The sequence below is a fragment of the Parus major genome, chromosome 5, assembly GCF_001522545.3.
Source record: "Parus major isolate Abel chromosome 5, Parus_major1.1, whole genome shotgun sequence".
Lineage (NCBI taxonomy): Eukaryota > Metazoa > Chordata > Aves > Passeriformes > Paridae > Parus > Parus major.
This window is the reverse complement of record NC_031774.1, coordinates 30,309,977-30,323,492: the sequence shown is the minus strand read 5'-3', so window position 1 is coordinate 30,323,492 and position 13,516 is coordinate 30,309,977.

Below are 13,516 nucleotides of genomic sequence, written 5' to 3'. Positions count from 1 at the left end.
AAAAAAAAAAGAGGCACTTTCTTGGCAGTAATATCTGTGAGAAATGGGATCCTTGCAAACATTTGGGAAAAATCTCTACTGCCAGTTCCACACATCACATTATTTTTTCCCTCTGTAGTGTGCTGCCTTTAAAACTAATAACTAAATATGAAGATGTAGAAACCAAAAGATTGAACTGTAAACCTTACTCATGTACTCACCATGTTGGAAGTGAGTGCCACAACACTGCCTAAGTACCAGAAAGCTTGAGGCACATGCGCCTCACTGAGGTCCCCAGCATTGACCCTACTGCTGGCCAGGTAGCATAGATGTATGCAATAGCCTGGCACTGCTGGGCTATTCCTCTCTGCAGAAACCTGAAGTGCTTTTGTTACACATGGGAAGAGTGATGCTGTAGATGATACATCTCAGCCAGATTTGAGACTGTTCATAATTCAGAGTAAAATCAAGGGTAATATACAACATAGAGTTGAATGTACTGACTTCTTTAAAGAAAGTTTCTGGACATATTGCTTGATTTTTGTTTCTTGCACTCTGTGCATGAAGTATTTACTTTTTGAACCTTGAAACTAGTGAACGCTACTTGAGGAAGAGGGATGATGGACAAAGCCACAACATATCCTTTTCCCTCTCAGCTCTCTTCCTTCCAGCATAAAAAGAATACAAAAAACCCTAAAAGGAACTGTAAGTGCTTGCAGTGCCAGGAATGAAAAGATTTTCCTTTTAGTTAATTTTCTATGCAGAATTTGAAGAAAAAAAATGGAAATAATTTTTTTGGAGGAAAGGCGAGCTCTTTTCATCTCCTCTGAGGACTAAAGAAAAATTGAGCTTTAACTTCTAGCTTGGAAATATCTCTTCTGTGAGCAATCTGATAAAATTTTAAGGAACAAATTTGAGCTGTGATGGATGACTTGTGGTTGTGACTTTTCAGCAGAGAGGAGGAAAGGACATTTATCATTTCAGACTCATGGAAAAACCTCATAAAATAAGGACTAGAATGGTAAACATGAACATGAAATGACTCAGGTTATTTAAAATGCAATGCAAAGCCTAAAAATGTGACCAGTGACAACCAGGCAGAAAAACTATAAATATAAGAAGTCATGAGAAGCTGGCCTATTATAAATGGCTTTAGGAATCTGTGGGGGAAAAGTGCATTAGAATTTTGAACCCAAGTCCTAAATAAATGCTTGATACACTCACTGGGCTACATACTTCTGTTACTATTTTTATAAATTTCCCTCTCAGAAGAGTCTGTTCTGGAAAGGATGTCTGACCTCCTGCATAACTCAGGCTCTGTTTCACTCATTTCTGCATTAAGCCCCAAACCCTGCAGTTGAATCAGAACCTATCTTTCACAAGGGCAGAATCTCTTACACAGAAGACTTCACCTGATGGTTAGAACTGTGGCCAGTTGTGTTTGCTATTAAGAACTTCTGTCTTGTTTTCAAGTGTTACCTCACTTCTGTTGGCCTTGGAATACAAAATTTAAGAGCTCTTAAATCTCAAATAGTTCTTAAGGATGACTGATACTTAACATTCCATCAGCTGAATGTAAATGCCAGTGAGGATAGATTATGGCTTGAGAAACATCCTTTCTTCACACAGTTGCCCACTGTTTGGCACTCTGCAGTATCTGGTTCAACAGACAAAGTAATCTACAGAAGATGAAGGTTTGAGGAATGAAACTGTGGTATATACAGATATTTTCTCTATTTTTATGTGACCCTCATGATAGTCAGAGATGTTTCTGGAACAAGAAAATCATTTCTATATACTTTGTATGAAACATAGATCTTATTTAAAATAAATAATTGTAGCTATTTAGAATCAATAAAGGGATAAGGTAAGATATGTCAAGGTCTAAACACCTTGTGCTCAGACTTGTTTAAAATTTAGTGGCTATTTTGCATGAATTTGGAGTCAAACTTATTTTGCACAACTCCTAAGTTACCCTGTGATCTGCCAAACTGAGGAACAGACTGATTTAAGATTGCGGTCAGATCCATTTGAATTTTTCCCTTTTTTTTTTGCACTAGCTTCCTTTTTTTACCTTTCCAAAACTGAAAATAAATAATTTCATGTGATCTAAGATTTCTTTTAAAAATTAAATTCACATCAATCTTGGGATTAAATCTTCTTTAAAAATACAATTCTAGTTTTGGCTACATGTCTCGAGGTTTTGCTACTACATATTTTTCCCCCCAAGAAGAACTATAGCTGTCCTGTCTGTATTGCAGCTCTTACAAAAGAAGCGTGCCTATTTCTTTTCTCCAAAATCCTATTAGAAATACAGCTCACATCTAACAGGAGTATTTTTATCTTGCTCTGTAAAAATATCTGTTATAAATATGAATTAATATATCATGGGCTTATTAGTGTGCCTGCCTCAGGCACTCCAGACACTGCAGCCTGGAAAGATGCCTAATGACATGCAGCCATGTTTCCTAACGAATTTGTACACAGTCACAAAAGAATGCAAAAGAAAAGTATAGGAATAAATTCCTGCTGATGGACAGAGGTAAAAATTAAAAACAGAATCTCAAGAACAGGCACTCTCAGGTGTGTATGAGATTTTTTTTGGTCATTGATAGCTAGCCTTGTGTGGATCCATGAATCAGGTTCTGTGAAGCCATTCCCACTATTTAAAAAACTTTGAAGTTTCTTCTCATCATGCAAGAGGATTTCCGCTCTATGGATTTCATTATTCAAAGGTACCTCCTGCAGGAACTTTTCATTGTTCACCGCTCAGTACCCCCTGCAAGACCTTCCATCAGCATGTTACCTATTGTCAGCTTTCCCATAGAATGCAATGGGGGATGGGGTGAAAGCCATTTGCTGCCAAAGGTAATCTGCCCTAGTTTTGCACCAGTAACACCCTACTGAACTGTGGGCAAATTGCTTATATGGAGGATATGGGATAACAGAATGAAATCAGATTGATATGGTGGTAAAACATTTCACATCAGTTTTTTAGTTGTTTAAAGTCTGTTTGTTGTCATCTTCCTGTTTTACTGTTTTAAGAACAGTTTCAAGTTTTCAGATGGCTGGAGACCCTGGAACTATAAGTTCATGAATTTTTCTTCCTTAATGTTTTGAAAGAGTTGCTACAAGAAAAACATACAGAAAAAGCACAGTACCCGCTTTTGCATGCCACCTTTACTGATCCTTTATGGATTATGCTCACAAAGAGAGATAAAGTATTACAATGTTTGTTTATTATGTTAACTCTGCTTGTCTGAGAGTCACCGATTCTGTCTGCTACCTGTGCCGTCCATCTGACACTGTGAAATTCTCTGAAACATTTTGTGGAATATTCACAGGAATGCACATCAAGCAAACATGCCAGGAGTGTATGGAAAATCAAAATGTGTTAAAGATTCAAAGAAACTCCTCCGGCTGAACCAGAAAATATTCACAGGAAATATATGTGTTAGCTAAACAGCAGTTTAGAAACATCCATGACATAGTAATAGATTACAAACAGCACAGCAGTTATACAGGGTAATGGAATAAGAGAAAGCACCAATGGCATTTTTCCTCAGGCCAAAGTTGTCACAAAAAATTATTGATGTTGAGGGTTGGATCTGATGAAGTAGGACATTTTGATGAAATTTTATTTAATTAAGAGTACTTCAAAATGCTTAAATAGCAAGTATAGTTTCTGGGTTCAGAGAACATTTTCAATTTTAATGTCACCTGAGATATAATAATGAAAAATACAATTACCAGGACATTATCTGGTTTGGAATAATTCCTAACATTTTCTGATAGGGAAGCTTCAAGTTTTTAGAACAATATGTAGTTCAAAAGCAATTGTTGGATGTTCTGCTGGGTTTCACTTAATCCCTGGTTAGGCTTGTTCATCTCCATGTAATAGAAATACCTAGAGACCAAAAAAAAGCAAGGGATGTTCCTATAATTACTATGTTAATCCAAGGGTTTTAGTTTAATCCTGTTTTCACTCTCTTTCTTAGATATCCACATCACCTTCCCTTAGATAAGTGAGCACTTCAGTGAAAAGGCCGTTTCCTTTTCAGTAGCTTGGTATATGTTTTGTTTTACCCATTTATGCTGGACATTATAGAGATTCATATATAGGTCTACTTAGATAAAAGAAAATAAAATATAACAAAAGTAAACATTATTTCATTTTCCTCTCCCTATTTAAAATACTAATTGTACTGCTGGTCTTCTTAGGGCTCCTGATCTTAGCCATTGGCCCACTATGCTAATACTAATAAACATATAGTAAGGAGAAAATCTCTGCCTCAGATTTTAGAGCTGGAAAAAGTTCAGAAAAAGACAAAAAAGTGGGATTTATTGTGTAAGACGAAATAGACAAATTAATCTATTGTAACACCCCTGTGTATGTAACTTTTTCAGATTTTAAATTTAAATTACTGTTCTTAATTACTTTGTGATGGAACAAAAAGCCCACTATTTTAAAGTCATATTTTATCAAAGACTTTTAGATTATTTCTTGTATGTGAAACTTGTATCTATTTCTTGTTGTAGTGCAACAATTTCTCATAGCATCTTTTATATATACATTTTTTTGCTATGTTTCTGTTTTACTTCTGATCAAAATTAATAGACTCTATGACCCATACGGAGCACAGAGAAAGAAATAGGTCATGTTAAAGATACACTTTTATGGGTAATTTAAAAAATTTTGTATGCTATGAAAACCTTTTGATTCTCTTCTAGCTAACATGTAAATGCAGCTGGATGCTTCTGCATATACACAATGGCTTGAAGCAAAGTGTGCCAGGATATGCTTTTGAGAAAAATTAGTATTTGTAGCATGTCTTCCAATTTGACAAGGCTTGGTCCATGCTGGAATGCTTTATTTTCTTTCCTTGACATTTTGAATGGAATCTCCTACAGCAACAAACCATTCCAGCAATACTCAGTATTATTCCATACTTAGAGTCCACACTATTTGCCCCCGCCTGTTGCATTTATGCAACATAATTCAAGTGGACAGATCTCATAAAAATGTAAAAGAGGAGTGGCAATTTAAATAGATACTCTAGCTTGCATGCAAATACTAGCTGTTATTGAAAAAAAAAGCTTAAGAAACAGTTAACTCCCTGGAAGTAGACCAAGGAAACAGTAGTGACCTTCAGCACAAATACTGTCAGTGCAAAGTAGGGAAAGAGCATAAACAACAAGGGAAGTCTTATACACAAACAAAACATGACTGGAAACAACACTGGGTCTGAGATAGCAAAAGGTGAAAGAGGGGCAGGAGGGACATATTTTATTATTTGAGTCCTTCCTTATTCAAAGTAACATAAATGCACTTTCAGAGTAGGCAGAACTTTTGGGAAGGAATGAAAGAAATGGGTAGTCAGTACTTGTTGAAGAAAAGGGTGTCAACACATTTATAACTGGCTGCCAAAAATTCTCTGCTGATAAAGAGCTTTTCATGCATGTTTGATACTTCTGACCTGCAAAGAAAATTTACCAGTGACTCTGAATGGGAATGTTCATTTTTCTAAGCCAAAAGAAGTCATAAATATACCTTTATGACTATTCAGGAGTTTAGTGAAAACTGTAGAATTCCACAGATATGTGAGATGAAGGTGTAAAATCAATGCTTATTTTATTTTTCTGATTCCATTTAAATCAAATTTGCAAAGGTAAAGCATTTTGAAGAATGTATAAATTGTTAAATACAAGTGATAAATTTAGACAGTTTCTGAGAAAAAATAAACTTTATTGTAGATCCAGAATATTTCTGTCAAATGCTTAGAAAAAATAATAAAATGCTCAAAATTTTGGAATAAGTTCCACCTTATTCAAAGAAATTCTACTCTATTTAATTAAAATAAATAAATAAATACTAGAATGAAACAAAACAAATGTAAAAATAGCCACAGGGAAAATGCATCTACCCTGCCTTGGTGATGTAGGTACCAAAACTGGATTCATGTGATTGCCTTATTGGGAATCTATGACACGAGACTTCAGCATGTTCCAGTCCTGGTTTGTGTGTGGGGGCAAGGAACACCCTGTTCACATATGAGTGTTGTCCATATATGTCTGGAAATTCCGGCGTGTGCTGACACAAGCCGGCTTCTGTGTGGGTGCAGCTCAGTACAGAACTGGGATGGACACAGCCGCCAAAGCTTGGCCAGGAACCTCCCTCGAGGAATGTCAGGAATGCCCTCAGCATTTATTCAGCAGGAAGCTATTGGCTAAAGTCACACGTCAGCAATTGCATAAGTTTCTTGAACAAAGCAATCTGGGTCTCTTAGACAGAGTTGGGCTTTTTATTTATGTGGGTAGATGATGATTTGTTTCAATTATAGTAAATCCTCTAAAAAAGAGATCAGCTTTTGCATATCTATTTCTGCTTGGTTTTTGTATATTACTAGTGTTGTCTTTTGGCCTCACTGTAGTTGGTGTATTGCTGAAATAATTTTGTTATATTTGAATCTAACAATAGTAACAATTTCTTCTTAGAGTTATCTAGGTGGAATGGCAAATCAGAATGATTAAGAAGTGAGAGATTCAAAGAGCAAAATTTTACTATCTCGCTGCTAAAAACAGTCAAGGTAATAAATGATGCATGTAAATGCCCAGTGACAGTCAGTCAGTAATGAAGAAGGACTAGAAATTTGCTTCTGAGACCCAGTTACAATCCATTCAGAATGTGAATATGGTTTGACAGTGAGAAAAGAAACATACACCTTGAACTTCGGAGTTTGTTTGGGGTTTTTTAAAATAAATATCTGTATTGGTAAATGGGTAGATTAAGTTAACAAGAGATGTAAAATTTTGAGGCTGCCTTCAAGTGGCTACATTAGGAAAGTGGTCAAAGAAACACAAACAAATTTTCAGTGTCTTACAAAAGTGTCTTCCTCTGGCTTACTCAGGGCTTGTTACTGTAAATGCTGTGCACTTGAGCCAAAAGACACTAGTGTATTAACTTCAATGTGTTAATCATGTGTGTAAATCTAAATAATCTACAAAATTCTTTGAAGATTTGACACCTTGAAAGTTCAAGCATTTGGAGCAGCTGCTGTACAGCCTGGGACACAGAAAGAAATATTGGCAAAACCAAGTTTTTCTGTCCTTTTCAGCAATGGTATGATGCACAGAGACATTTTATGAAGTGAGACCATACTCAAAGGCAGTGGTTAGTGAGGTACATACACATTGCTCCTTTCTCATTTTACGGGCTATGGACTTCTAGCATATTGTTCCTCACTATGATGGGAGGTTTGTATTCAGTCTTCATGGTTTATGTTGTCTAGTAAGTAGATTCCTAAACCTGAAAAGACAAGATTCTCCATTAAAAAAAACATAGTACTCCATCATCATCTCTGCATGAATGCATCTTTAATTATTAATTTGACAACTGGTGTATATGCAAAGGATAGCAAAGCAGAGCAATATCACTGAAGTGGGTTCCCACCACAGCTCCCTGTTGAAGAGCAGGATGATTTTAATTCTTGCAGCTTCTAAGTTTGCGTCAAGTTCAGGTGTTTCCTCCATTGCTTTTGAATCACACACACACGCGCAGCCACGTGGGAAAAAAACAAAAAAAACCCCAACTAAAACCCCAAAACACAAAAGAAAACACATTTGCCTAGCAAAGTTTCAAACACAGAAAATCTTGTTATGGTTGAGCAGTAATGATTTAGTTGGGATAGCAGTTTTCTTCAAATGCTAAAAAAAGGTATTTATTACCCAGGGAAGAAACTGGCAGTACAGATGTATTCATGGAAATCCTACACACCTTTACATACATTTATTTCCTATGTTTATACATAGATGTGTTTCTGACTGTATGCATGTGTGTTTTGCTTTTCTGTGTAGACAGTATAGCTGAAAGGAGATTTATGACATTTTAGATGCTTTTACTTTGCCACTGAAACAATACATAATACTCTGCTTATACAAACTATGACCCAATGCCTGACCTAGGGTTAAAGCTTCAGTGAATGTTTAGATATGTAGATTTTAGCTTTATTTTATCTGGTCTGGTACACTGTCAGTTCCTCATAATTTGACCGGAAGCCAGACATTTTCCATGTTGCACAAAGGGTGTCTATGTGTCCAAACACAAATGAAAAAAATCCATTTGACTTTTGGTCAGCAGCATTGTATTAAAATACAATATACATGAAAGCATGTATACATGTGCATGTATTGACTATAGAGATTATAGTTCCAATGTTTGCTTGGTCCATATTTTGAGGAAAATTATTCTTACTCCTGAGATGAAAGTATGTATTTCACACCTATCTTCACCAGGCTGGATTTTTATACACAATTTCTAATTACACAGGGCTTCCTCTAAGAAAGTAGGACAGTAGGTCATGAGCGGTCTAAGTTTCAGTAACCAGACAACTGAAGCAACCAAATACTCCTTTATTGTTAAATTCTTTTTAGACTGACAGACCAAAAAGAGGCATTAGAGAGTTTATGGTTTTTTTATTTACTTAATTATGAGAATAGAAGCCAGGTTAGGTCATCTCTGCTGTCTCTCTTTTCATTGGTAGAAATTCATGTAGTTTATCATTTCTTAATAGAATGGTGAAGAGTTAGCACACACTCCTTTATAAAATAATTGTGTCATGTATTTTCAATTTTCTGATTTAGCAACTAACAGAAATATTACCACTAGCATGTAATTAAAAAGACTGATATGTCTTTGGAGTGCAGCCTCTGCCATCGTCTTTTGCCAAATAACAGTACAAATCTTGATTAACCACTTTTCATTAATTTTCTTTTCACAGTCTCCACTTTTAGAGTAGGAGAAAAGAATGCAAGGTAATGATTTGAAAAGGTAGAATAGCATATGCTGTTTTGCAGAAGCTGCATGGTAACTCTAATGGAACATCTTGACTCTGCAGGAAACCAAAGTAACTGAGTAACACACTTTGTCATCACTCTCTTTCAAAGACCTCATCAGACATTATTTATATTGAATAAAGTAAAATCAGCATGAGAAGTGCTGCTTCATTTTGCATTTTCTTGTGAGAGTAAGATTGTTTCATATTCTTAGTGTAATTAAAACAGCAAATAAATGACATTATAGGAACTATAGAACTACAGAAATAATTCTAGGTTTGAAAGTAGTTCCAAAGGGTTTCTTAAGGTAGGACTATACACACCATAAGCTCTCATGCATGAGATGAACATAGAGACACAGAACATAGAGACAGAACTATATAGTCTGGAAAGGATATCTGGAATTCTTCTAGCCAGTTGTACTCAGAGCAGGCCCATCCTACAGTAGTTTTTGGCAGAATCAGCAAGGCATCTTTAAAGAACACTTACAAGTCAGACCAGTTCTGTTATGAGTATTAAAGAGTAAATTATTTTCCAATAGTCAGCTAATCCAGAGAACACAAGAACATTACTGAAGTATTAAAATACCAATAAGGAGTAAAACAACTGAGAAATTGCTAGTGCTGTCATGTTGCTTCTGAGCTACAGTATAGTAAATAGGTAAAAAAAAACCCCAAAAATTTAGCTTGTGCCCAGGAGTAGTATCCAAGCCAAGAGTGAAAAACATAGAATCTCTTACTTTTTGTTAAAACATCAGGCAAACCCTGCAACATTAGCATTCTCATGTACCAGATGAAGTATGTTTTGACTTGTTCAACAGAACATGCATTAAAATAGCTATCCATTCTACAGTGTAGAAGCTGAAATCTTCTGAGATCTTCTATTCATTCTCCAGCTGAGAGAACTAACATAATCTATTCTGATTTGAGGTAGGATAATAGCCGTTTTCATTGTTTTGGAATGTTTGAGATACACTATTAATGGGAGAGATCCAGATGATCTTAGACAATGGCATGGAATAGTTGTTTGTTATTGGCCTTTTATAGATTTGGCTGCTTCTCTTCATAAAAGACAAAACCAAAAATGTCTGGAACACACATCAGTAAAATGGCTATTGCTTTTAACTTGTCATTGGGTACACAACTACAAGAAGATAATAAAATACTATAAAAAAATCTGTTCTTATGGATTGTACTCCAGAAATTGCCAGAGTTGACCAGAGTTGAAGGTTAGTAAAACTTTTTACTTCTACTTGCTCAAAAGCTAAAATGAATAGAATTGCAAGGATAAAGGTAACCCAAGAAACTTTTTTCTTGAATTTTCTATACATTTGTCCTTTGCTTCTTGGAAATATAAGTGATCTTGCTATAAATATATTGTAACCAGCATCTAATAAAAAATCTATGTACATACATCTGAGTTCAAGATTAAAGTGACATTTATATAACCTCCAGTGCATTACTCAATGGAGGAGAACAATGATATGGAAATAAGGACAATAAAAATGGTAGTTTTGAGATATAATAAACAAATACATCTTCTTAAAAAATTCGCTCTGCTATTGTGTGTAGATTTCAAAGAGCAGCTGTTCATATTCACTACTAAAATTTGCTTCATACTGAAATACATATACTCATAGAAACGTTTGGGTCAGAAGGGATCTTAAAGATCATCTAGTTCCCAGCCCCCTTCCTCTAGACCGTGCTGCTCAACTGCCTGTCCAACCTGGCCTCAGACACTTCCAGGGATGGGACATCCACAATGTCTCTGGGTAAGCCATGCCCGTGTCTTACCACCCTTACAATAAGGAATTTCTGTCTAGTATCCAATATAAACCCACCCTCCTTCAGTTTAAAACCATTCCCCCTTGTCCTATGCATATATGCCAATGTAAAAAGTCCCACTCCAGATTTCTTGAATAATTTTTCAGATATTGGAAGATAGCAGTAAGGTGTCCCCTCAACCTTCCCTTCTCCAGGCTGGATACACCCAATTCTCTCAGCCTGTGTTTACGTGAGAGGTCTTTCAGTACTCGTCATCTTCATTATCTTCTCTGGACATGCTTCAGAAAATCCATGTTGTCCTTACATTGAGAGCCATAGAGTGGGATCTGCTACTCCAGGTGGGGTCTCGTGAGAGCAGCTGAATGGGAAAATCATCTCCCTCAACCTGCTGGTTACACTTCTGTTGATGCAGCCCAGGATGTGGTTGGCTCTTTGGGTTGCCAATGGGAACTTCCAGGTCATGTTGAACTTCTTGTCACTCAATGTCCCCAAGTCCTTATCCTCAGGGCTGCTTTCAATCCGTTCTCCACCCAGCCTGTACCCATGTTTGGGAATGCCCTGACCCAGGTGCAGGATCTTGCACTTGGCCTTGTTGAACTTCATGATGTACACACAGTCCCACCTCTTCAACCAGTCAAGATCCCTTCTGATGGCATCCCTTCCCTCCACGTGGTCAAATGCACCACACAGCTCAGTGTCACCAGCAAACTTGCTGAGGGTCCCACTGTCCATGTCACTGACAAAGATGTTAAAGAGTGCCATTCCCAGCACTAACCCCTCATGAACATCCACTCCTCACTGGTCTCCATTTGTATTTAGAGCCACTGACTCTTTGAGTGTGACCATCCAGATTTTTTCCCCACTGATTGATCCATCCATCAAAGGAATGTCTCTCCAGTTTGGAGACAAGGATGTCATGTGGGGCAGCTTAAAATACTTAATGTTTTGAGAAAGTCCAAGCAGATGAAGTCAGCTACATTCTATATCCACCAACACTGTCACACCTGTAAAAAGCCACAAAATTTGGCAGGCAAGATTTTATCTTAATGAAGCCATTTTGGCTGCCACCAATCACCTCCTTATTTTCCATGTGCCTTAGCATAGCTTCCAGGGGGATGTTGGTTCTGTGCTTTGTTTGCCTTAGGTAAGAAGCAATGTTTCCCAAATTTTATGTTATATGAAAATGCAAGAAGCTCAAGGTTTTTAGTTTAGTCTGTCTTGATGTGTATTATTTTAATTATGAGAAAGTATGCAAAGCAAAAATATCTTTTTTTCTAGTGACTGCAGGTTACATCGAGGTGGGATGTTGTCTCCCAATCTTATCTCTCTTTCTTCCCTTATGTTTTGTCAGGGAATTATGTACTGTTTTAATGCTGCTTATCTAATTTATTTTTGCAGTACCTTTGTTCTACTGGAATGTTAAAGATGGAGAAGGAAATACTTGCTCCCAAGAAGCAGAAACTGAACTCTTTCAAAAGTTTGTAATGTAAGATATTGTCTCGCTTTTACAGTGGTTAGTTGAAGCTTGTTTTCTTTCATGTTTTAATAAACTGTGGCATTTAACATTGTCTTCAGTAACCTAACTAAAAGTTTTCTTCTTTAGATGCCAATGATTAATTTTTTGTGTATTCAAAGAATCTGTTTTTTCCACTACCACAACTACAGCTTTACACAAAAACAATTCCAAGTTAAGCCCTCCTTTTACTCTGGCATTTATCCAATGAGCAGTTGTCTATTGTCTCACATGCAACAAAGTGAGCCTGTTCATCAACAAATGGATATATTTAGATAGTTTTCTTAAAAATTTCATCCCCTTCGTTTGGTTATTTAGGAGAAAAAGGTCTCTTAAATACAGTCTCTTAAAAGCAGTTTCTTTGATGATGTGTTGCTTATTTTTTAAAATAGATTGGTAAAATGAGACAGATATGTCAGGATACTGTAGTTACATCAGTCAAGACCATTCTGTCCTTATTGTCCTTATTTTTCCTGTAGAGAGAAGTGTCCCTCTGGGTTCATTCAAGGTAGGAATAGCTCTTATGGACATTTCCAGGCCACACATATCAGATGTTTGTGCCTAAATGATCAAGCTTTGCCACTTGCGCATGTCTGATAATTAAGCTTGGTGTAATTTTTCATGTTAAGCAGGTGGTATGTTCTGGGAAAACAAAACATCATGTCTCTTCAGTGCATCCTGGCTTTTTCAGCCACCCTTTCTTTGGAGGGTCTGACAGAGACTAACAGTGTCTACCCCATCTGACATGACAACATCAGTGCCTCTTTCAGAAAGAGTTTCGTCACAGTAGATATGTTTCTGTTCCAGTAAATCTGGTAATACCAGAAATTAATCTTTTCCAATCTGGTTTCCTAGATGCATGACTGTGGAGGGAGGAATTTAAACAGAAACCAGAGCTACTGACTATTCATCAAGGAAATATTTTATATACACAGTTAGGATTCCTTTACCAAGCTCGTACATTAGTATATGCAATTTACTTTATGTAGAGCTTGCTTCCCAAATATTGTTCAGTCCAGTGTCTGGACAAGGACTTCCCCTGCCTTTGTTTTTCATCAAGCAATAGAGTAAAAATTTCTCATCTCTCACATTACCTAATTATATGGTAGAGCTGCAAAACTTACTCATCACCCTTTATTTCCTACAAGTTACAAGAAATTTTCTTTATATTAAAATTAGATGACTTGAAGACGTAGGAAAACATACAGCTTACTAACAGTGTTTGAAAGGATTTTTCAGTCCTTAGAAAAGAATAGGGTCCTCATACATGCTCTATGGAAACTCATAAGAAGAACATGCAAAATGCAGTGAGAGCAAAGCCCGGATGAGGTCCTGACATGTTGGGTACTATGTCCTTAGCCAGAGAAAACTTTCACTGGCTTTCATGCACTAGAGAGAACATGTATCA